Source organism: Sus scrofa, chromosome 1, assembly GCF_054392235.1.
Source record: "Sus scrofa isolate SSC_HxYL_T2T_F1_AM1 chromosome 1, Sscrofa_HxYL_maternal_Yorkshire_Landrace_v2.0, whole genome shotgun sequence".
NCBI classification, from domain to species: domain Eukaryota; kingdom Metazoa; phylum Chordata; class Mammalia; order Artiodactyla; family Suidae; genus Sus; species Sus scrofa.
The window spans coordinates 151,763,854-151,788,282 of NC_139383.1; the positions used below are offsets into that span (position 1 = coordinate 151,763,854).

The window sequence follows — 24,429 nt, forward strand, 5'->3', positions numbered from 1 at the left end:
GGGCGCTCGGGCCCCACGCAAGGCACACGCCACAGCCCCGCCGCCAGCACCGGAAGGCCCGCCGGGCCCCATGGGACCCTCTCCTTTGCGTGCCACACCCATGCACACCCAGGCCTCCCTAACTCCAGCACCAGCATCTCCACGGGAGACGCACTAGACCCTGGGCCCAGCGGGACCCTCGCACCGAAACTCACGCCCCTTCCGCCGCCACCTGCCCCCTTTCCTCCACAGCAGACTCCCTCCTTGCCACCAGCTCCCGCCCGGCACCAGCTCGGCTGGGCTCCAGTCCGCAGGCGTGGCTAGCTCTGCTGGGTATCAACCTCACACTGCCTCCCACTGCGCAACTCCCTGTCCTCCCTCCCCGGGAACACGGCCTCAGCCAGGGCAGGGGCGCCGCACGGCCTCAATGCCCATCCCCGTGTGTGGACACCTTAGCGGCCCCGGGAGCTGGCCGCGGGCTCACACTTCTCTGCCCCGCCGGCACCCATGACCGGCCAGGGCACAGGCACCCAGCTCCCATTCACGTGCCCGGGACCCCTCCGTCCTGCCTTCCACGCGCCGCCCAAATCTCTGAGGATATCCCACATCATAGCCCAGGCCGCCCTGAAGGCACTGCCGCCCCGGGCACCCAACACTCCCCCTCACGGTGCTCTGCGCACACTGGCCCAGGACCTCTGGCCCTCCTGCACTTCTCTCGACCCCAGTCCGCGGCCGACTCGGCACCGCCCAGGGCCACCTGGCGCCCCACCGCCTCCACGTCTCTGGGAAATGCCGCAGGGGCTCCAGGGTTCTCGATGACCACCAAGGACTCTGCGAGGGAAAGGCACTGGCAGCCCCGCCGACCCCGTGAAGGCCCAGGCCAAGGCGTCCGACCCCGCCCAAACGGCCATCTCGGCAAGGCCCCCCGGCCGGCCTCCTCTCTCCCCACCAGAACCTGGGTCGGCAGTCCCGCCGAGGCCAAGGCCCCCGCTGCTCACCCGCAACCTACAGACAGCCTCTGCGCCCGACACCGCGGGCAGGACCCCGCGGAGGCCTCACGGAGGCAGCCGCAGGCCTGAGAGCCCAGCGGCGCTCACACACACCGCAGGCAGCCCACCCCACACTGGGCCTGCCACTCCCAAGGCTTTCCCGCCGGGCACCGGGGCCCCGGGGCCCCGGGGCTGCCCTCGAGGAGGCCAGCCCCAAGGCTCCTCTCCCCATGGCCCTCCGCGGCCACCGGAGGCCTGCCTGCCCCCACCTGCGCCCCAGGGCTGCACGCACCCAAGGGAGCCAAGGCAACGGGACCCTCCCCCGACGGCCCCTGTGGGAGCCACGTGCCGGACCTCAGTTTGCGATGAGGAGACGGTAGTGAGTTCTCACTCATTTTGTTCAGATTTTCCAAGGAATGCGTTTGTGGGTGTCATCATCGATCCGAGCACGGGCACACCCGCGGGACGGCCACCGCCACAGCCCCCACACCGGGACGGCCAGCCAGCTCCCTCCTGGCCGCGGCCCGCAGGCTCCCGAGCCCAACTGCGGGCAAGCAGGTCAGCTCCACCCCCGGGAGCAGAGGGTGCGGGTCCGGGCGCCACACACGGCGCCCCAGGGGCTACGTTGGCGCAGGCCACTGCCGCTTACCATCGCCTACCAGGTGGCCATCGATCCCGCCACCGGCCGCACGCCAACACGCCTCCCTCCGGCAGGAGGGACTGGCCTTCCCGGGGTCGCTCCCGACAGGCTCCGGCTTCCGCTCCCCGCGCTGGCCTCCGTTTCTCCGCCACAGCAGCTGGGTGAGGGCGACAACGGACACGCGCAAGCACGCCTCAGCAAGGGGCCAGGCTGCCCAAGGCACAGGGGCCGTGCCCCCCACCGCCCAGGGCCTGTGGGCAGCCTGGCTGCCACCTGTCCCTGGCCTCCCCCCTCTCACTGGGTGCCAGCAGCCAAAGGGCCACACGAGTGGCCAGCACTGCCCCTTCGCTGGGGCGCCACAGCGCCACGCGGGCTGCCGCCGCCTCGCCACACCCTTCCCCCAGGAACCGCGCCTCCCTCAGGCTCCCTAAGGCCCTGCCCACCCGCACCCCTCCCAGCTTCAGAAGAGTCCACCCCAACCCCGAGTCCGATTCCGCCCCCAGGCCCACCCTGGGGCTCTCCCTCTCACCCCGATGGGAAAACACCCTCGCTCCGGCCACCGACACTGCCTGCCCACGCAGGGAGAGACACACGCGGCCCAGAGTGCTCTGCAGGAGCCTCAGCTCAGGACCGCTGACGTGCCCCTGGGGGCAAGGTCTCCGCCCCGAGAGCGGCTCCGCGGGCCCTGGACCCGGGGCGCCCATGGGCACACCTGCACTCCACCCCTGCTATCCCCAGCACGCTCTCAGGACCCCGGGCAAAACACAGACCCTTCTGCTGGACCCTCCGGGACCCCAAGGGCCCTGGAGCCTGTGCGAGACCCCGCAGGGCCGCACCTCGCCCTGACCGCCAATGGCCAGGGGCGTCCCCTGCCGCCAGGCTGTGGGCTCGGGTCGCTCGCCCTTCACCCTCCAGGCCCGCCACACCAGGCCCCCTGGCGCGCGGGACCTGGGTCCCTCAGGCAGGTCTCCCCGGGGCACCCTGGGGACACCGGAGGCCTGCCTGCCCCAAACCCCGCCCCACGGCTGCCGCCTGTCCACCGGACACAACGCAACCCGCACAGACCGCCTGCCGCCGGGCGCCCGGAGCCTGCCACCAGTTGGGCGCTCGGGCCCCACGCAAGGCACACGCCACAGCCCCGCCGCCAGCACCGGAAGGCCCGCCGGGCCCCATGGGACCCTCTCCTTTGCGTGCCACACCCATGCACACCCAGGCCTCCCTAACTCCAGCACCAGCATCTCCACGGGAGACGCACTAGACCCTGGGCCCAGCGGGACCCTCGCACCGAAACTCACGCCCTCACGCCCCTTCCGCCGCCACCTGCCCCCTTTCCTCCACAGCAGACTCCCTCCTTGCCACCAGCTCCCGCCCGGCACCAGCTCGGCTGGGCTCCAGTCCGCAGGCGTGGCTAGCTCTGCTGGGTATCAACCTCACACTGCCTCCCACTGCGCAACTCCCTGTCCTCCCTCCCCGGGAACACGGCCTCAGCCAGGGCAGGGGCGCCGCACGGCCTCAATGCCCAGCCCCGTGTGTGGACACCTTAGCGGCCCCGGGAGCTGGCCGCGGGCTCACACTTCTCTGCCCCGCCGGCACCCATGACCGGCCAGGGCACAGGCACCCAGCTCCCATTCACGTGCCCGGGACCCCTCCGTCCTGCCTTCCACGCGCCGCCCAAATCTCTGAGGATATCCCACATCATAGCCCAGGCCGCCCTGAAGGCACTGCCGCCCCGGGCACCCAACACTCCCCCTCACGGTGCTCTGCGCACACTGGCCCAGGACCTCTGGCCCTCCTGCACTTCTCTCGACCCCAGTCCGCGGCCGACTCGGCACCGCCCAGGGCCACCTGGCGCCCCACCGCCTCCATGTCTCTGGGAAATGCCGCAGGGGCTCCAGGGTTCTCGATGACCACCAAGGACTCTGCGAGGGAAAGGCACTGGCAGCCCCGCCGACCCCGTGAAGGCCCAGGCCAAGGCGTCCGACCACGCCCAAACGGCCATCTCGGCAAGGCCCCCCGGCCGGCCTCCTCTCTCCCCACCAGAACCTGGGTCGGCAGTCCCGCCGAGGCCAAGGCCCCCGCTGCTCACCCGCAACCTACAGACAGCCTCTGCGCCCGACACCGCGGGCAGGACCCCGCGGAGGCCTCACGGAGGCAGCCGCAGGCCTGAGAGCCCAGCGGCGCTCACACACACTGCAGGCAGCCCACCCCACACTGGGCCTGCCACTCCCAAGGCTTTCCCGCCGGGCACCGGGGCCCCGGGGCCCCGGGGCTGCCCTCGAGGAGGCCAGCCCCAAGGCTCCTCTCCCCATGGCCCTCCGCGGCCACCGGAGGCCTGCCTGCCCCCACCTGCGCCCCAGGGCTGCACGCACCCAAGGGAGCCAAGGCAACGGGACCCTCCCCCGACGTCCCCTGTGGGAGCCACGTGCCGGACCTCAGTTTGCGATGAGGAGACGGTAGTGAGTTCTCACTCATTTTGTTCAGATTTTCCAAGGAATGCGTTTGTGGGTGTCATCATCGATCCGAGCACGGGCACACCCGCGGGACGGCCACCGCCACAGCCCCCACCGCCGGGACGGCCAGCCAGCTCCCTCCTGGCCGCGGCCCGCAGGCTCCCGAGCCCAACCGCGGGCAAGCAGGTCAGCTCCACCCCCGGGAGCAGAGGGTGCGGGTCCGGGCGCCACACACCGCCCCCCGGGGGCTACCTTGGCGCAGGCCACTGCCGCTTACCATCGCCTACCAGGTGGCCATCGATCCCGCCACAGGCCGCACGCCAACACGCCTCCCTCCGGCAGGAGGGACTGGCCTTCCCGGGGTCGCTCCCGACAGGCTCCGGCTTCCGCTCCCCGCGCTGGCCTCCGTCTCTCCGCCGCAGCAGCTGGGTGAGGGCGACAACGGACACGCGCAAGCACGCCTCAGCAAGGGGCCAGGCTGCCCAAGGCACAGGGGCCGGGCCCCCCACCGCCCAGGGCCTGTGGGCAGCCTGGCTGCCACCTGTCCCTGGCCTCCCCCCTCTCACTGGGTGCCAGCAGCCAAAGGGCCACACGAGTGGCCAGCACTGCCCCTTCGCTGGGGCGCCACAGCCTGACGCGGGCTGCCGCCGCCTCGCCACACCCTTCCCCCAGGAACCGCGCCTCCCTCAGGCTCCCTAAGGCCCTGCCCACCCGCACCCCTCCCAGCTTCAGAAGAGTCCACCCCAACCCCGAGTCCGATTCCGCCCCCAGGCCCACCCTGGGGCTCTCCCTCTCACCCCGATGGGAAAACACCCTCGCTCCGGCCACCGACACTGCCTGCCCACGCAGGGAGAGACACACGCGGCCCAGAGTGCTCTGCAGGAGCCTCACCTCAGGACCGCTGACGTGCCCCTGGGGGCAAGGTCTCCGCCCCGAGAGCGGCTCCGCGGGCCCTGGACCCGGGGCGCCCATGGGCACACCTGCACTCCACCCCTGCTATCCCCAGCACGCTCTCAGGACCCCGGGCAAAACACAGACCCTTCTGCTGGACCCTCCGGGACCCCAAGGGCCCTGGAGCCTGTGCGAGACCCCGCAGGGCCGCACCTCGCCCTGACCGCCAATGGCCAGGGGCGTCCCCTGCCGCCAGGCTGTGGGCTCGGGTCGCTCGCCCTTCACCCTCCAGGCCCGCCACACCAGGCCCCCTGGCGCGCGGGACCTGGGTCCCTCAGGCAGGTCTCCCCGGGGCACCCTGGGGACACCGGAGGCCTGCCTGCCCCAAACCCCGCCCCACGGCTGCCGCCTGTCCACCGGACACAACGCAACCCGCACAGACCGCCTGCCGCCGGGCGCCCGGAGCCTGCCACCAGTTGGGCGCTCGGGCCCCACGCAAGGCACACGCCACAGCCCCGCCGCCAGCACCGGAAGGCCCGCCGGGCCCCATGGGACCCTCTCCTTTGCGTGCCACACCCATGCACACCCAGGCCTCCCTAACTCCAGCACCAGCATCTCCACGGGAGACGCACTAGACCCTGGGCCCAGCGGGACCCTCGCACCGAAACTCACGCCCCTTCCGCCGCCACCTGCCCCCTTTCCTCCACAGCAGACTCCCTCCTTGCCACCAGCTCCCGCCCGGCACCAGCTCGGCTGGGCTCCAGTCCGCAGGCGTGGCTAGCTCTGCTGGGTATCAACCTCACACTGCCTCCCACTGCGCAACTCCCTGTCCTCCCTCCCCGGGAACACGGCCTCAGCCAGGGCAGGGGCGCCGCACGGCCTCAATGCCCAGCCCCGTGTGTGGACACCTTAGCGGCCCCGGGAGCTGGCCGCGGGCTCACACTTCTCTGCCCCGCCGGCACCCATGACCGGCCAGGGCACAGGCACCCAGCTCCCATTCACGTGCCCGGGACCCCTCCGTCCTGCCTTCCACGCGCCGCCCAAATCTCTGAGGATATCCCACATCATAGCCCAGGCCGCCCTGAAGGCACTGCCGCCCCGGGCACCCAACACTCCCCCTCACGGTGCTCTGCGCACACTGGCCCAGGACCTCTGGACCTCCTGCACTTCTCTCGACCCCTGTCCGCGGCCGACTCGGCACCGCCCAGGGCCACCTGGCGCCCCACCGCCTCCACGTCTCTGGGAAATGCCGCAGGGGCTCCAGGGTTCTCGATGACCACCAAGGACTCTGCGAGGGAAAGGCACTGGCAGCCCCGCCGACCCCGTGAAGGCCCAGGCCAAGGCGTCCGACCCCGCCCAAACGGCCATCTCGGCAAGGCCCCCCGGCCGGCCTCCTCTCTCCCCACCAGAACCTGGGTCGGCAGTCCCGCCGAGGCCAAGGCCCCCGCTGCTCACCCGCAACCTACAGACAGCCTCTGCGCCCGACACCGCGGGCAGGACCCCGCGGAGGCCTCACGGAGGCAGCCGCAGGCCTGAGAGCCCAGCGGCGCTCACACACACCGCAGGCAGCCCACCCCACACTGGGCCTGCCACTCCCAAGGCTTTCCCGCCGGGCACCGGGGCCCCGGGGCCCCGGGGCTGCCCTCGAGGAGGCCAGCCCCAAGGCTCCTCTCCCCATGGCCCTCCGCGGCCACCGGAGGCCTGCCTGCCCCCACCTGCGCCCCAGGGCTGCACGCACCCAAGGGAGCCAAGGCAACGGGACCCTCCCCCGACGTCCCCTGTGGGAGCCACGTGCCGGACCTCAGTTTGCGATGAGGAGACGGTAGTGAGTTCTCACTCATTTTGTTCAGATTTTCCAAGGAATGCGTTTGTGGGTGTCATCATCGATCCGAGCACGGGCACACCCGCGGGACGGCCACCGCCACAGCCCCCACCGCCGGGACGGCCAGCCAGCTCCCTCCTGGCCGCGGCCCGCAGGCTCCCGAGCCCAACCGCGGGCAAGCAGGTCAGCTCCACCCCCGGGAGCAGAGGGTGCGGGTCCGGGCGCCACACACCGCCCCCCGGGGGCTACCTTGGCGCAGGCCACTGCCGCTTACCATCGCCTACCAGGTGGCCATCGATCCCGCCACAGGCCGCACGCCAACACGCCTCCCTCCGGCAGGAGGGACTGGCCTTCCCGGGGTCGCTCCCGACAGGCTCCGGCTTCCGCTCCCCGCGCTGGCCTCCGTCTCTCCGCCGCAGCAGCTGGGTGAGGGCGACAACGGACACGCGCAAGCACGCCTCAGCAAGGGGCCAGGCTGCCCAAGGCACAGGGGCCGGGCCCCCCACCGCCCAGGGCCTGTGGGCAGCCTGGCTGCCACCTGTCCCTGGCCTCCCCCCTCTCACTGGGTGCCAGCAGCCAAAGGGCCACACGAGTGGCCAGCACTGCCCCTTCGCTGGGGCGCCACAGCCTGACGCGGGCTGCCGCCGCCTCGCCACACCCTTCCCCCAGGAACCGCGCCTCCCTCAGGCTCCCTAAGGCCCTGCCCACCCGCACCCCTCCCAGCTTCAGAAGAGTCCACCCCAACCCCGAGTCCGATTCCGCCCCCAGGCCCACCCTGGGGCTCTCCCTCTCACCCCGATGGGAAAACACCCTCGCTCCGGCCACCGACACTGCCTGCCCACGCAGGGAGAGACACACGCGGCCCAGAGTGCTCTGCAGGAGCCTCACCTCAGGACCGCTGACGTGCCCCTGGGGGCAAGGTCTCCGCCCCGAGAGCGGCTCCGCGGGCCCTGGACCCGGGGCGCCCATGGGCACACCTGCACTCCACCCCTGCTATCCCCAGCACGCTCTCAGGACCCCGGGCAAAACACAGACCCTTCTGCTGGACCCTCCGGGACCCCAAGGGCCCTGGAGCCTGTGCGAGACCCCGCAGGGCCGCACCTCGCCCTGACCGCCAATGGCCAGGGGCGTCCCCTGCCGCCAGGCTGTGGGCTCGGGTCGCTCGCCCTTCACCCTCCAGGCCCGCCACACCAGGCCCCCTGGCGCGCGGGACCTGGGTCCCTCAGGCAGGTCTCCCCGGGGCACCCTGGGGACACCGGAGGCCTGCCTGCCCCAAACCCCGCCCCACGGCTGCCGCCTGTCCACCGGACACAACGCAACCCGCACAGACCGCCTGCCGCCGGGCGCCCGGAGCCTGCCACCAGTTGGGCGCTCGGGCCCCACGCAAGGCACACGCCACAGCCCCGCCGCCAGCACCGGAAGGCCCGCCGGGCCCCATGGGACCCTCTCCTTTGCGTGCCACACCCATGCACACCCAGGCCTCCCTAACTCCAGCACCAGCATCTCCACGGGAGACGCACTAGACCCTGGGCCCAGCGGGACCCTCGCACCGAAACTCACGCCCCTTCCGCCGCCACCTGCCCCCTTTCCTCCACAGCAGACTCCCTCCTTGCCACCAGCTCCCGCCCGGCACCAGCTCGGCTGGGCTCCAGTCCGCAGGCGTGGCTAGCTCTGCTGGGTATCAACCTCACACTGCCTCCCACTGCGCAACTCCCTGTCCTCCCTCCCCGGGAACACGGCCTCAGCCAGGGCAGGGGCGCCGCACGGCCTCAATGCCCAGCCCCGTGTGTGGACACCTTAGCGGCCCCGGGAGCTGGCCGCGGGCTCACACTTCTCTGCCCCGCCGGCACCCATGACCGGCCAGGGCACAGGCACCCAGCTCCCATTCACGTGCCCGGGACCCCTCCGTCCTGCCTTCCACGCGCCGCCCAAATCTCTGAGGATATCCCACATCATAGCCCAGGCCGCCCTGAAGGCACTGCCGCCCCGGGCACCCAACACTCCCCCTCACGGTGCTCTGCGCACACTGGCCCAGGACCTCTGGACCTCCTGCACTTCTCTCGACCCCTGTCCGCGGCCGACTCGGCACCGCCCAGGGCCACCTGGCGCCCCACCGCCTCCACGTCTCTGGGAAATGCCGCAGGGGCTCCAGGGTTCTCGATGACCACCAAGGACTCTGCGAGGGAAAGGCACTGGCAGCCCCGCCGACCCCGTGAAGGCCCAGGCCAAGGCGTCCGACCCCGCCCAAACGGCCATCTCGGCAAGGCCCCCCGGCCGGCCTCCTCTCTCCCCACCAGAACCTGGGTCGGCAGTCCCGCCGAGGCCAAGGCCCCCGCTGCTCACCCGCAACCTACAGACAGCCTCTGCGCCCGACACCGCGGGCAGGACCCCGCGGAGGCCTCACGGAGGCAGCCGCAGGCCTGAGAGCCCAGCGGCGCTCACACACACCGCAGGCAGCCCACCCCACACTGGGCCTGCCACTCCCAAGGCTTTCCCGCCGGGCACCGGGGCCCCGGGGCCCCGGGGCTGCCCTCGAGGAGGCCAGCCCCAAGGCTCCTCTCCCCATGGCCCTCCGGGGCCACCGGAGGCCTGCCTGCCCCCACCTGCGCCCCAGGGCTGCACGCACCCAAGGGAGCCAAGGCAACGGGACCCTCCCCCGACGTCCCCTGTGGGAGCCACGTGCCGGACCTCAGTTTGCGATGAGGAGACGGTAGTGAGTTCTCACTCATTTTGTTCAGATTTTCCAAGGAATGCGTTTGTGGGTGTCATCATCGATCCGAGCACGGGCACACCCGCGGGACGGCCACCGCCACAGCCCCCACCGCCGGGACGGCCAGCCAGCTCCCTCCTGGCCGCGGCCCGCAGGCTCCCGAGCCCAACCGCGGGCAAGCAGGTCAGCTCCACCCCCGGGAGCAGAGGGTGCGGGTCCGGGCGCCACACACCGCCCCCCGGGGGCTACCTTGGCGCAGGCCACTGCCGCTTACCATCGCCTACCAGGTGGCCATCGATCCCGCCACCGGCCGCACGCCAACACGCCTCCCTCCGGCAGGAGGGACTGGCCTTCCCGGGGTCGCTCCCGACAGGCTCCGGCTTCCGCTCCCCGCGCTGGCCTCCGTCTCTCCGCCACAGCAGCTGGGTGAGGGCGACAACGGACACGCGCAAGCACGCCTCAGCAAGGGGCCAGGCTGCCCAAGGCACAGGGGCCGTGCCCCCCACCGCCCAGGGCCTGTGGGCAGCCTGGCTGCCACCTGTCCCTGGCCTCCCCCCTCTCACTGGGTGCCAGCAGCCAAAGGGCCACACGAGTGGCCAGCACTGCCCCTTCCCTGGGGCGCCACAGCGCCACGCGGGCTGCCGCCGCCTCGCCACACCCTTCCCCCAGGAACCGCGCCTCCCTCAGGCTCCCTAAGGCCCTGCCCACCCGCACCCCTCCCAGCTTCAGAAGAGTCCACCCCAACCCCGAGTCCGATTCCGCCCCCAGGCCCACCCTGGGGCTCTCCCTCTCACCCCGATGGGAAAACACCCTCGCTCCGGCCACCGACACTGCCTGCCCACGCAGGGAGAGACACACGCGGCCCAGAGTGCTCTGCAGGAGCCTCACCTCAGGACCGCTGACGTGCCCCTGGGGGCAAGGTCTCCGCCCCGAGAGCGGCTCCGCGGGCCCTGGACCCGGGGCGCCCATGGGCACACCTGCACTCCACCCCTGCTATCCCCAGCACGCTCTCAGGACCCCGGGCAAAACACAGACCCTTCTGCTGGACCCTCCGGGACCCCAAGGGCCCTGGAGCCTGTGCGAGACCCCGCAGGGCCGCACCTCGCCCTGACCGCCAATGGCCAGGGGCGTCCCCTGCCGCCAGGCTGTGGGCTCGGGTCGCTCGCCCTTCACCCTCCAGGCCCGCCACACCAGGCCCCCTGGCGCGCGGGACCTGGGTCCCTCAGGCAGGTCTCCCCGGGGCACTCTAGGGACACCGGAGGCCTGCCTGCCCCAAACCCCGCCCCACGGCTGCCGCCTGTCCACCGGACACAACGCAACCCGCACAGACCGCCTGCCGCCGGGCGCCCGAAGCCTGCCACCAGTTGGGCGCTCGGGCCCCACGCAAGGCACACGCCACAGCCCCGCCGCCAGCACCGGAAGGCCCGCCGGGCCCCATGGGACCCTCTCCTTTGCGTGCCACACCCATGCACACCCAGGCCTCCCTAACTCCAGCACCAGCATCTCCACGGGAGACGCACTAGACCCTGGGCCCAGCGGGACCCTCGCACCGAAACTCACGCCCTCACGCCCCTTCCGCCGCCACCTGCCCCCTTTCCTCCACAGCAGACTCCCTCCTTGCCACCAGCTCCCGCCCGGCACCAGCTCGGCTGGGCTCCAGTCCGCAGGCGTGGCTAGCTCTGCTGGGTATCAACCTCACACTGCCTCCCACTGCGCAACTCCCTGTCCTCCCTCCCCGGGAACACGGCCTCAGCCAGGGCAGGGGCGCCGCACGGCCTCAATGCCCAGCCCCGTGTGTGGACACCTTAGCGGCCCCGGGAGCTGGCCGCGGGCTCACACTTCTCTGCCCCGCCGGCACCCATGACCGGCCAGGGCACAGGCACCCAGCTCCCATTCACGTGCCCGGGACCCCTCCGTCCTGCCTTCCACGCGCCGCCCAAATCTCTGAGGATATCCCACATCATAGCCCAGGCCGCCCTGAAGGCACTGCCGCCCCGGGCACCCAACACTCCCCCTCACGGTGCTCTGCGCACACTGGCCCAGGACCTCTGGACCTCCTGCACTTCTCTCGACCCCTGTCCGCGGCCGACTCGGCACCGCCCAGGGCCACCTGGCGCCCCACCGCCTCCACGTCTCTGGGAAATGCCGCAGGGGCTCCAGGGTTCTCGATGACCACCAAGGACTCTGCGAGGGAAAGGCACTGGCAGCCCCGCCGACCCCGTGAAGGCCCAGGCCAAGGCGTCCGACCCCGCCCAAACGGCCATCTCGGCAAGGCCCCCCGGCCGGCCTCCTCTCTCCCCACCAGAACCTGGGTCGGCAGTCCCGCCGAGGCCAAGGCCCCCGCTGCTCACCCGCAACCTACAGACAGCCTCTGCGCCCGACACCGCGGGCAGGACCCCGCGGAGGCCTCACGGAGGCAGCCGCAGGCCTGAGAGCCCAGCGGCGCTCACACACACCGCAGGCAGCCCACCCCACACTGGGCCTGCCACTCCCAAGGCTTTCCCGCCGGGCACCGGGGCCCCGGGGCCCCGGGGCTGCCCTCGAGGAGGCCAGCCCCAAGGCTCCTCTCCCCATGGCCCTCCGGGGCCACCGGAGGCCTGCCTGCCCCCACCTGCGCCCCAGGGCTGCACGCACCCAAGGGAGCCAAGGCAACGGGACCCTCCCCCGACGTCCCCTGTGGGAGCCACGTGCCGGACCTCAGTTTGCGATGAGGAGACGGTAGTGAGTTCTCACTCATTTTGTTCAGATTTTCCAAGGAATGCGTTTGTGGGTGTCATCATCGATCCGAGCACGGGCACACCCGCGGGACGGCCACCGCCACAGCCCCCACCGCCGGGACGGCCAGCCAGCTCCCTCCTGGCCGCGGCCCGCAGGCTCCCGAGCCCAACCGCGGGCAAGCAGGTCAGCTCCACCCCCGGGAGCAGAGGGTGCGGGTCCGGGCGCCACACACGGCGCCCCAGGGGCTACGTTGGCGCAGGCCACTGCCGCTTACCATCGCCTACCAGGTGGCCATCGATCCCGCCACCGGCCGCACGCCAACACGCCTCCCTCCGGCAGGAGGGACTGGCCTTCCCGGGGTCGCTCCCGACAGGCTCCGGCTTCCGCTCCCCGCGCTGGCCTCCGTTTCTCCGCCACAGCAGCTGGGTGAGGGCGACAACGGACACGCGCAAGCACGCCTCAGCAAGGGGCCAGGCTGCCCAAGGCACAGGGGCCGTGCCCCCCACCGCCCAGGGCCTGTGGGCAGCCTGGCTGCCACCTGTCCCTGGCCTCCCCCCTCTCACTGGGTGCCAGCAGCCAAAGGGCCACACGAGTGGCCAGCACTGCCCCTTCGCTGGGGCGCCACAGCGCCACGCGGGCTGCCGCCGCCTCGCCACACCCTTCCCCCAGGAACCGCGCCTCCCTCAGGCTCCCTAAGGCCCTGCCCACCCGCACCCCTCCCAGCTTCAGAAGAGTCCACCCCAACCCCGAGTCCGATTCCGCCCCCAGGCCCACCCTGGGGCTCTCCCTCTCACCCCGATGGGAAAACACCCTCGCTCCGGCCACCGACACTGCCTGCCCACGCAGGGAGAGACACACGCGGCCCAGAGTGCTCTGCAGGAGCCTCACCTCAGGACCGCTGACGTGCCCCTGGGGGCAAGGTCTCCGCCCCGAGAGCGGCTCCGCGGGCCCTGGACCCGGGGCGCCCATGGGCACACCTGCACTCCACCCCTGCTATCCCCAGCACGCTCTCAGGACCCCGGGCAAAACACAGACCCTTCTGCTGGACCCTCCGGGACCCCAAGGGCCCTGGAGCCTGTGCGAGACCCCGCAGGGCCGCACCTCGCCCTGACCGCCAATGGCCAGGGGCGTCCCCTGCCGCCAGGCTGTGGGCTCGGGTCGCTCGCCCTTCACCCTCCAGGCCCGCCACACCAGGCCCCCTGGCGCGCGGGACCTGGGTCCCTCAGGCAGGTCTCCCCGGGGCACTCTAGGGACACCGGAGGCCTGCCTGCCCCAAACCCCGCCCCACGGCTGCCGCCTGTCCACCGGACACAACGCAACCCGCACAGACTGCCTGCCGCCGGGCGCCCGGAGCCTGCCACCAGTTGGGCGCTCGGGCCCCACGCAAGGCACACGCCACAGCCCCGCCGCCAGCACCGGAAGGCCCGCCGGGCCCCATGGGACCCTCTCCTTTGCGTGCCACACCCATGCACACCCAGGCCTCCCTACCTCCAGCACCAGCATCTCCACGGGAGACGCACTAGACCCTGGGCCCAGCGGGACCCTCGCACCGAAACTCACGCCCTCACGCCCCTTCCGCCGCCACCTGCCCCCTTTCCTCCACAGCAGACTCCCTCCTTGCCACCAGCTCCCGCCCGGCACCAGCTCGGCTGGGCTCCAGTCCGCAGGCGTGGCTAGCTCTGCTGGGTATCAACCTCACACTGCCTCCCACTGCGCAACTCCCTGTCCTCCCTCCCCGGGAACACGGCCTCAGCCAGGGCAGGGGCGCCGCACGGCCTCAATGCCCAGCCCCGTGTGTGGACACCTTAGCGGCCCCGGGAGCTGGCCGAGGGCTCACACTTCTCTGCCCCGCCGGCACCCATGACCGGCCAGGGCACAGGCACCCAGCTCCCATTCACGTGCCCGGGACCCCTCCGTCCTGCCTTCCACGCGCCGCCCAAATCTCTGAGGATATCCCACATCATAGCCCAGGCCGCCCTGAAGGCACTGCCGCCCCGGGCACCCAACACTCCCCCTCACGGTGCTCTGCGCACACTGGCCCAGGACCTCTGGACCTCCTGCACTTCTCTCGACCCCTGTCCGCGGCCGACTCGGCACCGCCCAGGGCCACCTGGCGCCCCACCGCCTCCACGTCTCTGGGAAATGCCGCAGGGGCTCCAGGGTTCTCGATGACCACCAAGGACTCTGCGAGGGAAAGGCACTGGCAGCCCCGCCGACCCCGTGAAGGCCCAGGCCAAGGCGTCCGACCCCGCCCAAACGGCCATCTCGGCAAGGCCCCCCGGCCGGCCTCCTCTCTCCCCACCAGAACCTGGGTCGGCAGTCCCGCCGAGGCCAAGGCCCCCGCTGCTCACCCGCAACCTACAGACAGCCTCTGCGCCCGACACCGCGGGCAGGACCCCGCGGAGGCCTCACGGAGGCAGCCGCAGGCCTGAGAGCCCAGCGGCGCTCACACACACCGCAGGCAGCCCACCCCACACTGGGCCTGCCACTCCCAAGGCTTTCCCGCCGGGCACCGGGGCCCCGGGGCCCCGGGGCTGCCCTCGAGGAGGCCAGCCCCAAGGCTCCTCTCCCCATGGCCCTCCGCGGCCACCGGAGGCCTGCCTGCCCCCACCTGCGCCCCAGGGCTGCACGCACCCAAGGGAGCCAAGGCAACGGGACCCTCCCCCGACGTCCCCTGTGGGAGCCACGTGCCGGACCTCAGTTTGCGATGAGGAGACGGTAGTGAGTTCTCACTCATTTTGTTCAGATTTTCCAAGGAATGCGTTTGTGGGTGTCATCATCGATCCGAGCACGGGCACACCCGCGGGACGGCCACCGCCACAGCCCCCACCGCCGGGACGGCCAGCCAGCTCCCTCCTGGCCGCGGCCCGCAGGCTCCCGAGCCCAACCGCGGGCAAGCAGGTCAGCTCCACCCCCGGGAGCAGAGGGTGCGGGTCCGGGCGCCACACACCGCCCCCCGGGGGCTACCTGGGCGCAGGCCACTGCCGCTTACCATCGCCTACCAGGTGGCCATCGATCCCGCCACCGGCCGCACGCCAACACGCCTCCCTCCGGCAGGAGGGACTGGCCTTCCCGGGGTCGCTCCCGACAGGCTCCGGCTTCCGCTCCCCGCGCTGGCCTCCGTCTCTCCGCCACAGCAGCTGGGTGAGGGCGACAACGGACACGCGCAAGCACGCCTCAGCAAGGGGCCAGGCTGCCCAAGGCACAGGGGCCGGGCCCCCCACCGCCCAGGGCCTGTGGGCAGCCTGGCTGCCACCTGTCCCTGGCCTCCCCCCTCTCACTGGGTGCCAGCAGCCAAAGGGCCACACGAGTGGCCAGCACTGCCCCTTCGCTGGGGCGCCACAGCGCCACGCGGGCTGCCGCCGCCTCGCCACACCCTTCCCCCAGGAACCGCGCCTCCCTCAGGCTCCCTAAGGCCCTGCCCACCCGCACCCCTCCCAGCTTCAGAAGAGTCCACCCCAACCCCGAGTCCGATTCCGCCCCCAGGCCCACCCTGGGGCTCTCCCTCTCACCCCGATGGGAAAACACCCTCGCTCCGGCCACCGACACTGCCTGCCCACGCAGGCAGAGACACACGCGGCCCAGAGTGCTCTGCAGGAGCCTCACCTCAGGACCGCTGACGTGCCCCTGGGGGCAAGGTCTCCGCCCCGAGAGCGGCTCCGCGGGCCCTGGACCCGGGGCGCCCATGGGCACACCTGCACTCCACCCCTGCTATCCCCAGCACGCTCTCAGGACCCCGGGCAAAACACAGACCCTTCTGCTGGACCCTCCGGGACCCCAAGGGCCCTGGAGCCTGTGCGAGACCCCGCAGGGCCGCACCTCGCCCTGACCGCCAATGGCCAGGGGCGTCCCCTGCCGCCAGGCTGTGGGCTCGGGTCACTCGCCCTTCACCCTCCAGGCCCGCCACACCAGGCCCCCTGGCGCGCGGGACCTGGGTCCCTCAGGCAGGTCTCCCCGGGGCACCCTGGGGACACCGGAGGCCTGCCTGCCCCAAACCCCGCCCCACGGCTGCCGCCTGTCCACCGGACACAACGCAACCCGCACAGACCGCCTGCCGCCGGGCGCCCGAAGCCTGCCACCAGTTGGGCGCTCGGGCCCCACGCAAGGCACACGCCACAGCCCCGCCGCCAGCACCGGAAGGCCCGCCGGGCCCCATGGGACCCTCTCCTTTGCGTGCCACACCCATGCACACCCAGGCCTCCCTAACTCCAGCACCAGCATCTCCACGGGAGACGCACTAGACCCTGGGCCCAGCGGGACCCTCTCACCGAAACTCACGCCCCTTCCGCCGCCACCTGCCCCCTTTCCTCCACAGCAGACTCCCTCCTTGCCACCAGCTCCCGCCCGGCACCAGCTCGGCTGGGCTCCAGTCCGCAGGCGTGGCTAGCTCTGCTGGGTATCAACCTCACACTGCCTCCCACTGCGCAACTCCCTGTCCTCCCTCCCCGGGAACACGGCCTCAGCCAGGGCAGGGGCGCCGCACGGCCTCAATGCCCAGCCCCGTGTGTGGACACCTTAGCGGCCCCGGGAGCTGGCCGCGGGATCACACTTCTCTGCCCCGCCGGCACCCATGACCGGCCAGGGCACAGGCACCCAGCTCCCATTCACGTGCCCGGGACCCCTCCGTCCTGCTTTCCACGCGCCGCCCAAATCTCTGAGGATATCCCACATCATAGCCCAGGCCGCCCTGAAGGCACTGCCGCCCCGGGCACCCAACACTCCCCCTCACGGTGCTCTGCGCACACTGGCCCAGGACCTCTGGCCCTCCTGCACTTCTCTCGACCCCAGTCCGCGGCCGACTCGGCACCGCCCAGGGCCACCTGGCGCCCCATCGCCTCCACGTCTCTGGGAAATGCTGCAGGGGCTCCAGGGTTCTCGATGACCACCAAGGACTCTGCGAGGGAAAGGCACTGGCAGCCCCGCCGACCCCGTGAAGGCCCAGGCCAAGGCGTCCGACCCCGCCCAAACGGCCATCTCGGCAAGGCCCCCCGGCCGGCCTCCTCTCTCCCCACCAGAACCTGGGTCGGCAGTCCCACCGAGGCCAAGGCCCCCGCTGCTCACCCGCAACCTACAGACAGCCTCTGCGCCCGACACCGCGGGCAGGACCCCGCGGAGGCCTCACGGAGGCAGCCGCAGGCCTGAGAGCCCAGCGGCGCTCACACACACCGCAGGCAGCCCACCCCACACTGGGCCTGCCACTCCCAAGGCTTTCCCGTCGGGCACCGGGGCCCCGGGGCCCCGGGGCTGCCCTCGAGGAGGCCAGCCCCAAGGCTCCTCTCCCCATGGCCCTCCCGGGCCACCGGAGGCCTGCCTGCCCCCACCTGCGCCCCAGGGCTGCACGCACCCAAGGGAGCCAAGGCAACGGGACCCTCCCCCGACGTCCCCTGTGGGAGCCACGTGCCGGACCTCAGTTTGCGATGAGGAGACGGTAGTGAGTTCTCACTCATTTTGTTCAGATTTTCCAAGGAATGCGTTTGTGGGTGTCATCATCGATCCGAGCACGGGCACACCCGCGGGACGGCCACCGCCACAGCCCCCACCGCCGGGACGGCCAGCCAGCTCCCTCCTGGCCGCGGCCCGCAGGCTCCCGAGCCCAACCGCGGGCAAGCAGGTCAGCTCCACCCCCGGGAGCAGAGGGTGCGGGTCCGGGCGCCACACACGGCGCCCCAGGGGCTACGTTGGCGCAGGCCACTGCCGCTTACCATCGCCTACCAGGTGGCCATCGATCCCGCCACCGGCCGCACGCCAACACGCCTCCCTCCGGCAGGAGGGACTGGCCTTCCCGGGGTCGCTCCCGACAGGCTCCGGCTTCCGCTCCCCGCGCTGGCCTCCGTTTCTCCGCCACAGCAGCTGGGTGAGGGCGACAACGGACACGCGCAAGCACGCCTCAGCAAGGGGCCAGGCTGCCCAAGGCACAGGGGCCGTGCCCCCCACCGCCCAGGGCCTGTGGGCAGCCTGGCTGCCACCTGTCCCTGGCCTCCCCCCTCTCACTGGGTGCCAGCAGCCAAAGGGCCACACGAGTGGCCAGCACTGCCCCTTCGCTGGGGCGCCACAGCGCCACGCGGGCTGCCGCCGCCTCGCCACACCCTTCCCCCAGGAACCGCGCCTCCCTCAGGCTCCCTAAGGCCCTGCCCACCCGCACCCCTCCCAGCTTCAGAAGAGTCCACCCCAACCCCGAGTCCGATTCCGCCCCCAGGCCCACCCTGGGGCTCTCCCTCTCACCCCGATGGGAAAACACCCTCGCTCCGGCCACCGACACTGCCTGCCCACGCAGGCAGAGACACACGCGGCCCAGAGTGCTCTGCAGGAGCCTCACCTCAGGACCGCTGACGTGCCCCTGGGGGCAAGGTCTCCGCCCCGAGAGCGGCTCCGCGGGCCCTGGACCCGGGGCGCCCATGGGCACACCTGCACTCCACCCCTGCTATCCCCAGCACGCTCTCAGGACCCCGGGCAAAACACAGACCCTTCTGCTGGACCCTCCGGGACCCCAAGGGCCCTGGAGCCTGTGCGAGACCCCGCAGGGCCGCACCTCGCCCTGACCGCCAATGGCCAGGGGCGTCCCCTGCCGCCAGGCTGTGGGCTCGGGTCACTCGCCCTTCACCCTCCAGGCCCGCCACACCAGGCCCCCTGGCGCGCGGGACCTGGGTCCCTCAGGCAGGTCTCCCCGGGGCACCCTGGGGACACCGGAGGCCTGCCTGCCCCAAACCCCGCCCCACGGCTGCCGCCTGTCCACCGGACACAACGCAACCCGCACAGACCGCCTGCCGCCGGGCGCCCGAAGCCTGCCACCAGTTGGGCGCTCGGGCCCCACGCAAGGCACACGCCACAGCCCCGCCGCCAGCACCGGAAGGCCCGCCGGGCCCCATGGGACCCTCTCCTTTGCGTGCCACACCCATGCACACCCAGGCCTCCCTAACTCCAGCACCAGCATCTCCACGGGAGACGCACTAGACCCTGGGCCCAGCGGGACCCTCTCACCGAAACTCACGCCCCTTCCGCCGCCACCTGCCCCCTTTCCTCCACAGCAGACTCCCTCCTTGCCACCAGCTCCCGCCCGGCACCAGCTCGGCTGGGCTCCAGTCCGCAGGCGTGGCTAGCTCTGCTGGGTATCAACCTCACACTGCCTCCCACTGCGCAACTCCCTGTCCTCCCTCCCCGGGAACACGGCCTCAGCCAGGGCAGGGGCGCCGCACGGCCTCAATGCCCAGCCCCGTGTGTGGACACCTTAGCGGCCCCGGGAGCTGGCCGCGGGATCACACTTCTCTGCCCCGCCGGCACCCATGACCGGCCAGGGCACAGGCACCCAGCTCCCATTCACGTGCCCGGGACCCCTCCGTCCTGCTTTCCACGCGCCGCCCAAATCTCTGAGGATATCCCACATCATAGCCCAGGCCGCCCTGAAGGCACTGCCGCCCCGGGCACCCAACACTCCCCCTCACGGTGCTCTGCGCACACTGGCCCAGGACCTCTGGCCCTCCTGCACTTCTCTCGACCCCAGTCCGCGGCCGACTCGGCACCGCCCAGGGCCACCTGGCGCCCCACCGCCTCCACGTCTCTGGGAAATGCTGCAGGGGCTCCAGGGTTCTCGATGACCACCAAGGACTCTGCGAGGGAAAGGCACTGGCAGCCCCGCCGACCCCGTGAAGGCCCAGGCCAAGGCGTCCGACCACGCCCAAACGGCCATCTCGGCAAGGCCCCCCGGCCGGCCTCCTCTCTCCCCACCAGAACCTGGGTCGGCAGTCCCACCGAGGCCAAGGCCCCCGCTGCTCACCCGCAACCTACAGACAGCCTCTGCGCCCGACACCGCGGGCAGGACCCCGCGGAGGCCTCACGGAGGCAGCCGCAGGCCTGAGAGCCCAGCGGCGCTCACACACACCGCAGGCAGCCCACCCCACACTGGGCCTGCCACTCCCAAGGCTTTCCCGTCGGGCACCGGGGCCCCGGGGCCCCGGGGCTGCCCTCGAGGAGGCCAGCCCCAAGGCTCCTCTCCCCATGGCCCTCCCGGGCCACCGGAGGCCTGCCTGCCCCCACCTGCGCCCCAGGGCTGCACGCACCCAAGGGAGCCAAGGCAACGGGACCCTCCCCCGACGTCCCCTGTGGGAGCCACGTGCCGGACCTCAGTTTGCGATGAGGAGACGGTAGTGAGTTCTCACTCATTTTGTTCAGATTTTCCAAGGAATGCGTTTGTGGGTGTCATCATCGATCCGAGCACGGGCACACCCGCGGGACGGCCACCGCCACAGCCCCCACCGCCGGGACGGCCAGCCAGCTCCCTCCTGGCCGCGGCCCGCAGGCTCCCGAGCCCAACCGCGGGCAAGCAGGTCAGCTCCACCCCCGTGAGCAGAGGGTGCGGGTCCGGGCGCCTCACACGGCGCCCCAGGGGCTACGTTGGCGCAGGCCACTGCCGCTTACCATCGCCTACCAGGTGGCCATCGATCCCGCCACCGGCCGCACGCCAACACGCCTCCCTCCGGCAGGAGGGACTGGCCTTCCCGGGGTCGCTCCCGACAGGCTCCGGCTTCCGCTCCCCGCGCTGGCCTCCGTTTCTCCACCACAGCAGCTGGGTGAGGGCGACAACGGACACGCGCAAGCACGCCTCAGCAAGGGGCCAGGCTGCCCAAGGCACAGGGGCCGTGCCCCCCACCGCCCAGGGCCTGTGGGCAGCCTGGCTGCCACCTGTCCCTGGCCTCCCCCCTCTCACTGGGTGCCAGCAGCCAAAGGGCCACACGAGTGGCCAGCACTGCCCCTTCGCTGGGGCGCCACAGCCTGACGCGGGCTGCCGCCGCCTCGCCACACCCTTCCCCCAGGAACCGCGCCTCCCTCAGGCTCCCTAAGGCCCTGCCCACCCGCACCCCTCCCAGCTTCAGAAGAGTCCACCCCAACCCCGAGTCCGATTCCGCCCCCAGGCCCACCCTGGGGCTCTCCCTCTCACCCCGATGGGAAAACACCCTCGCTCCGGCCACCGACACTGCCTGCCCACGCAGGGAGAGACACACGCGGCCCAGAGTGCTCTGCAGGAGCCTCACCTCAGGACCGCTGACGTGCCCCTGGGGGCAAGGTCTCCGCCCCGAGAGCGGCTCCGCGGGCCCTGGACCCGGGGCGCCCATGGGCACACCTGCACTCCACCCCTGCTATCCCCAGCACGCTCTCAGGACCCTGGGCAAAACACAGACCCTTCTGCTGGACCCTCCGGGACCCCAAGGGCCCTGGAGCCTGTGCGAGACCCCGCAGGGCCACACCTCGCCCTGACCGCCAATGGCCAGGGGCGTCCCCTGCCGCCAGGCTGTGGGCTCGGGTCGCTCGCCCTTCACCCTCCAGGCCCGCCACACCAGGCCCCCTGGCGCGCGGGACCTGGGTCCCTCAGGCAGGTCTCCCCGGGGCACCCTGGGGACACCAGAGGCCTGCCTGCCCCAAACCCCGCCCCACGGCTGCCGCCTGTCCACCGGACACAACGCAACCCGCACAGACCGCCTGCCGCCGGGCGCCCGGAGCCTGCCACCAGTTGGGCGCTCGGGCCCCACGCAAGGCACACGCCACAGCCCCGCCGCCAGCACCGGAAGGCCCGCCGGGCCCCATGGGACCCTCTCTTTGGGTGCCACACCCATGCACACCCAGGCCTCCCTAACTCCAGCACCAGCATCTCCACGGGAGACGCACTAGACCCTGGGCCCAGCGGGACCCTCGCACCGAAACTCACGCCCCTTCCGCCGCCACCTGCCCCCTTTCCTCCACAGCAGACTCCCTCCTTGCCACCAGCTCCCGCCCGGCACCAGCTCGGCTGGGCTCCAGTCCGCAGGCGTGGCTAGCTCTGCTGGGTATCAACCTCACACTGCCTCCCACTGCGCAACTCCCTGTCCTCCCTCCCCGGGAACACGGCCTCAGCCAGGGCAGGGGCGCCGCACGGCCTCAATGCCCAGCCCCGTGTGTGGACACCTTAGCGGCCCCGGGAGCTGGCCGCGGGCTCACACTTCTCTGCCCCGCCGGCACCCATGACCGGCCAGGGCACAGGCACCCAGCTCCCATTCACGTGCCCGGGACCCCTCCGTCCTGCCTTCCACGCGCCGCCCAAATCTCTGAGGATATCCCACAGCATAGCCCAGGCCGCCCTGAAGGCACTGCCGCCCCGGGCACCCAACACTCCCCCTCACGGTGCTCTGCGCACACTGGCCCAGGACCTCTGGCCCTCCTGCACTTCTCTCGACCCCAGTCCGCGGCCGACTCGGCACCGCCCAGGGCCACCTGGCGCCCCACCGCCTCCATGTCTCTGGGAAATGCCGCAGGGGCTCCAGGGTTCTCGATGACCACCAAGGACTCTGCGAGGGAAAGGCACTGGCAGCCCCGCCGACCCCGTGAAGGCCCAGGCCAAGGCGTCCGACCCCGCCCAAACGGCCATCTCGGCAAGGCCCCCCGGCCGGCCTCCTCGCTCCCCACCAGAACCTGGGTCGGCAGTCCCGCCGAGGCCAAGGCCCCCGCTGCTCACCCGCAACCTACAGACAGCCTCTGCGCCCGACACCGCGGGCAGGACCCCGCGGAGGCCTCACGGAGGCAGCCGCAGGCCTGAGAGCCCAGCGGCGCTCACACACACCGCAGGCAGCCCACCCCACACTGGGCCTGCCACTCCCAAGGCTTTCCCGCCGGGCACCGGGGCCCCGGGGCCCCGGGGCTGCCCTCGAGGAGGCCAGCCCCAAGGCTCCTCTCCCCATGGCCCTCCGCGGCCACCGGAGGCCTGCCTGCCCCCACCTGCGCCCCAGGGCTGCACGCACCCAAGGGAGCCAAGGCAACGGGACCCTCCCCCGACGTCCCCTGTGGGAGCCACGTGCCGGACCTCAGTTTGCGATGAGGAGACGGTAGTGAGTTCTCACTCATTTTGTTCAGATTTTCCAAGGAATGCGTTTGTGGGTGTCATCATCGATCCGAGCACGGGCACACCCGCGGGACGGCCACCGCCACAGCCCCCACCGCCGGGACGGCCAGCCAGCTCCCTCCTGGCCGCGGCCCGCAGGCTCCCGAGCCCAACCGCGGGCAAGCAGGTCAGCTCCACCCCCGGGAGCAGAGGGTGCGGGTCCGGGCGCCACACACGGCGCCCCAGGGGCTACGTTGGCGCAGGCCACTGCCGCTTACCATCGCCTACCAGGTGGCCATCGATCCCGCCACCGGCCGCACGCCAACATGCCTCCCTCCGGCAGGAGGGACTGGCCTTCCCGGGGTCACTCCCGACAGGCTCCGGCTTCCGCTCCCCGCGCTGGCCTCCGTTTCTCCGCCACAGCAGCTGGGTGAGGGCGACAACGGACACGCGCAAGCACGCCTCAGCAAGGGACCAGTCTGCCCAAGGCACAGGGGCCGGGCCCCCCACCGCCCAGGGCCTGTGGGCAGCCTGGCTGCCACCTGTCCCTGGCCTCCCCCCTCTCACTGGGTGCCAGCAGCCAAAGGGCCACACGAGTGGCCAGCACTGCCCCTTCGCTGGGGCGCCACAGCGCCACGCGGGCTGCCGCCGCCTCGCCACACCCTTCCCCCAGGAACCGCGCCTCCCTCAGGCTCCCTAAGGCCCTGCCCACCCGCACCCCTCCCAGCTTCAGAAGAGTCCACCCCAACCCCGAGTCCGATTCCGCCCCCAGGCCCACCCTGGGGCTCTCCCTCTCACCCCGATGGGAAAACACCCTCGCTCCGGCCACCGACACTGCCTGCCCACGCAGGGAGAGACACACGCGGCCCAGAGTGCTCTGCAGGAGCCTCAGCTCAGGACCGCTGACGTGCCCCTGGGGGCAAGGTCTCCGCCCCGAGAGCGGCTCCGCGGGCCCTGGACCCGGGGCGCCCATGGGCACACCTGCACTCCACCCCTGCTATCCCCAGCACGCTCTCAGGACCCCGGGCAAAACACAGACCCTTCTGCTGGACCCTCCGGGACCCCAAGGGCCCTGGAGCCTGGGCGAGACCCCGCAGGGCCGCACCTCGCCCTGACCGCCAATGGCCAGGGGCGTCCCCTGCCGCCAGGCTGTGGGCTCGGGTCGCTCGCCCTTCACCCTCCAGGCCCGCCACACCAGGCCCCCTGGCGCGCGGGACCTGGGTCCCTCAGGCAGGTCTCCCCGGGGCACTCTGGGGACACCGGAGGCCTGCCTGCCCCAAACCCCGCCCCACGGCTGCCGCCTGTCCACCGGACACAACGCAACCCGCACAGACCGCCTGCCGCCGGGCGCCCGAAGCCTGCCACCAGTTGGGCGCTCGGGCCCCAC

At 72.1% G+C, this 24,429-nt stretch overlaps 9 non-coding genes across 9 annotated transcripts; all 9 read right to left on the reverse strand.

Annotated features, from left to right (window-relative positions):
- Positions 1–1,318: 1,318 nt before the first annotated feature.
- Positions 1,319–1,412, reverse strand: LOC146406579 (small nucleolar RNA SNORD116). The gene has a single exon (XR_014833485.1). It is a non-coding gene; the product is annotated as a small nucleolar RNA SNORD116 (small nucleolar RNA).
- A 2,623-nt stretch (positions 1,413–4,035) lies between these two features.
- LOC146406580 (small nucleolar RNA SNORD116) lies at positions 4,036–4,129 on the reverse strand. Its single transcript, XR_014833487.1, has one exon. It is a non-coding gene; the product is annotated as a small nucleolar RNA SNORD116 (small nucleolar RNA).
- Positions 4,130–6,745: 2,616 nt separating this feature from the next.
- On the reverse strand, positions 6,746–6,839 carry LOC146406581 (small nucleolar RNA SNORD116). The gene has a single exon (XR_014833488.1). It is a non-coding gene; the product is annotated as a small nucleolar RNA SNORD116 (small nucleolar RNA).
- A 2,616-nt stretch (positions 6,840–9,455) lies between these two features.
- LOC146406582 (small nucleolar RNA SNORD116) lies at positions 9,456–9,549 on the reverse strand. The gene has a single exon (XR_014833489.1). It is a non-coding gene; the product is annotated as a small nucleolar RNA SNORD116 (small nucleolar RNA).
- Positions 9,550–12,173: 2,624 nt separating this feature from the next.
- On the reverse strand, positions 12,174–12,267 carry LOC146406583 (small nucleolar RNA SNORD116). Its single transcript, XR_014833490.1, has one exon. It is a non-coding gene; the product is annotated as a small nucleolar RNA SNORD116 (small nucleolar RNA).
- A 2,624-nt stretch (positions 12,268–14,891) lies between these two features.
- Positions 14,892–14,985, reverse strand: LOC146406584 (small nucleolar RNA SNORD116). The gene has a single exon (XR_014833493.1). It is a non-coding gene; the product is annotated as a small nucleolar RNA SNORD116 (small nucleolar RNA).
- A 2,616-nt stretch (positions 14,986–17,601) lies between these two features.
- On the reverse strand, positions 17,602–17,695 carry LOC146406585 (small nucleolar RNA SNORD116). Its single transcript, XR_014833496.1, has one exon. It is a non-coding gene; the product is annotated as a small nucleolar RNA SNORD116 (small nucleolar RNA).
- A 2,616-nt stretch (positions 17,696–20,311) lies between these two features.
- LOC146406586 (small nucleolar RNA SNORD116) lies at positions 20,312–20,405 on the reverse strand. The gene has a single exon (XR_014833500.1). It is a non-coding gene; the product is annotated as a small nucleolar RNA SNORD116 (small nucleolar RNA).
- Positions 20,406–23,020: 2,615 nt separating this feature from the next.
- LOC146406587 (small nucleolar RNA SNORD116) lies at positions 23,021–23,114 on the reverse strand. Its single transcript, XR_014833504.1, has one exon. It is a non-coding gene; the product is annotated as a small nucleolar RNA SNORD116 (small nucleolar RNA).
- Between the last annotated feature and the right edge of the window lie 1,315 nt (positions 23,115–24,429).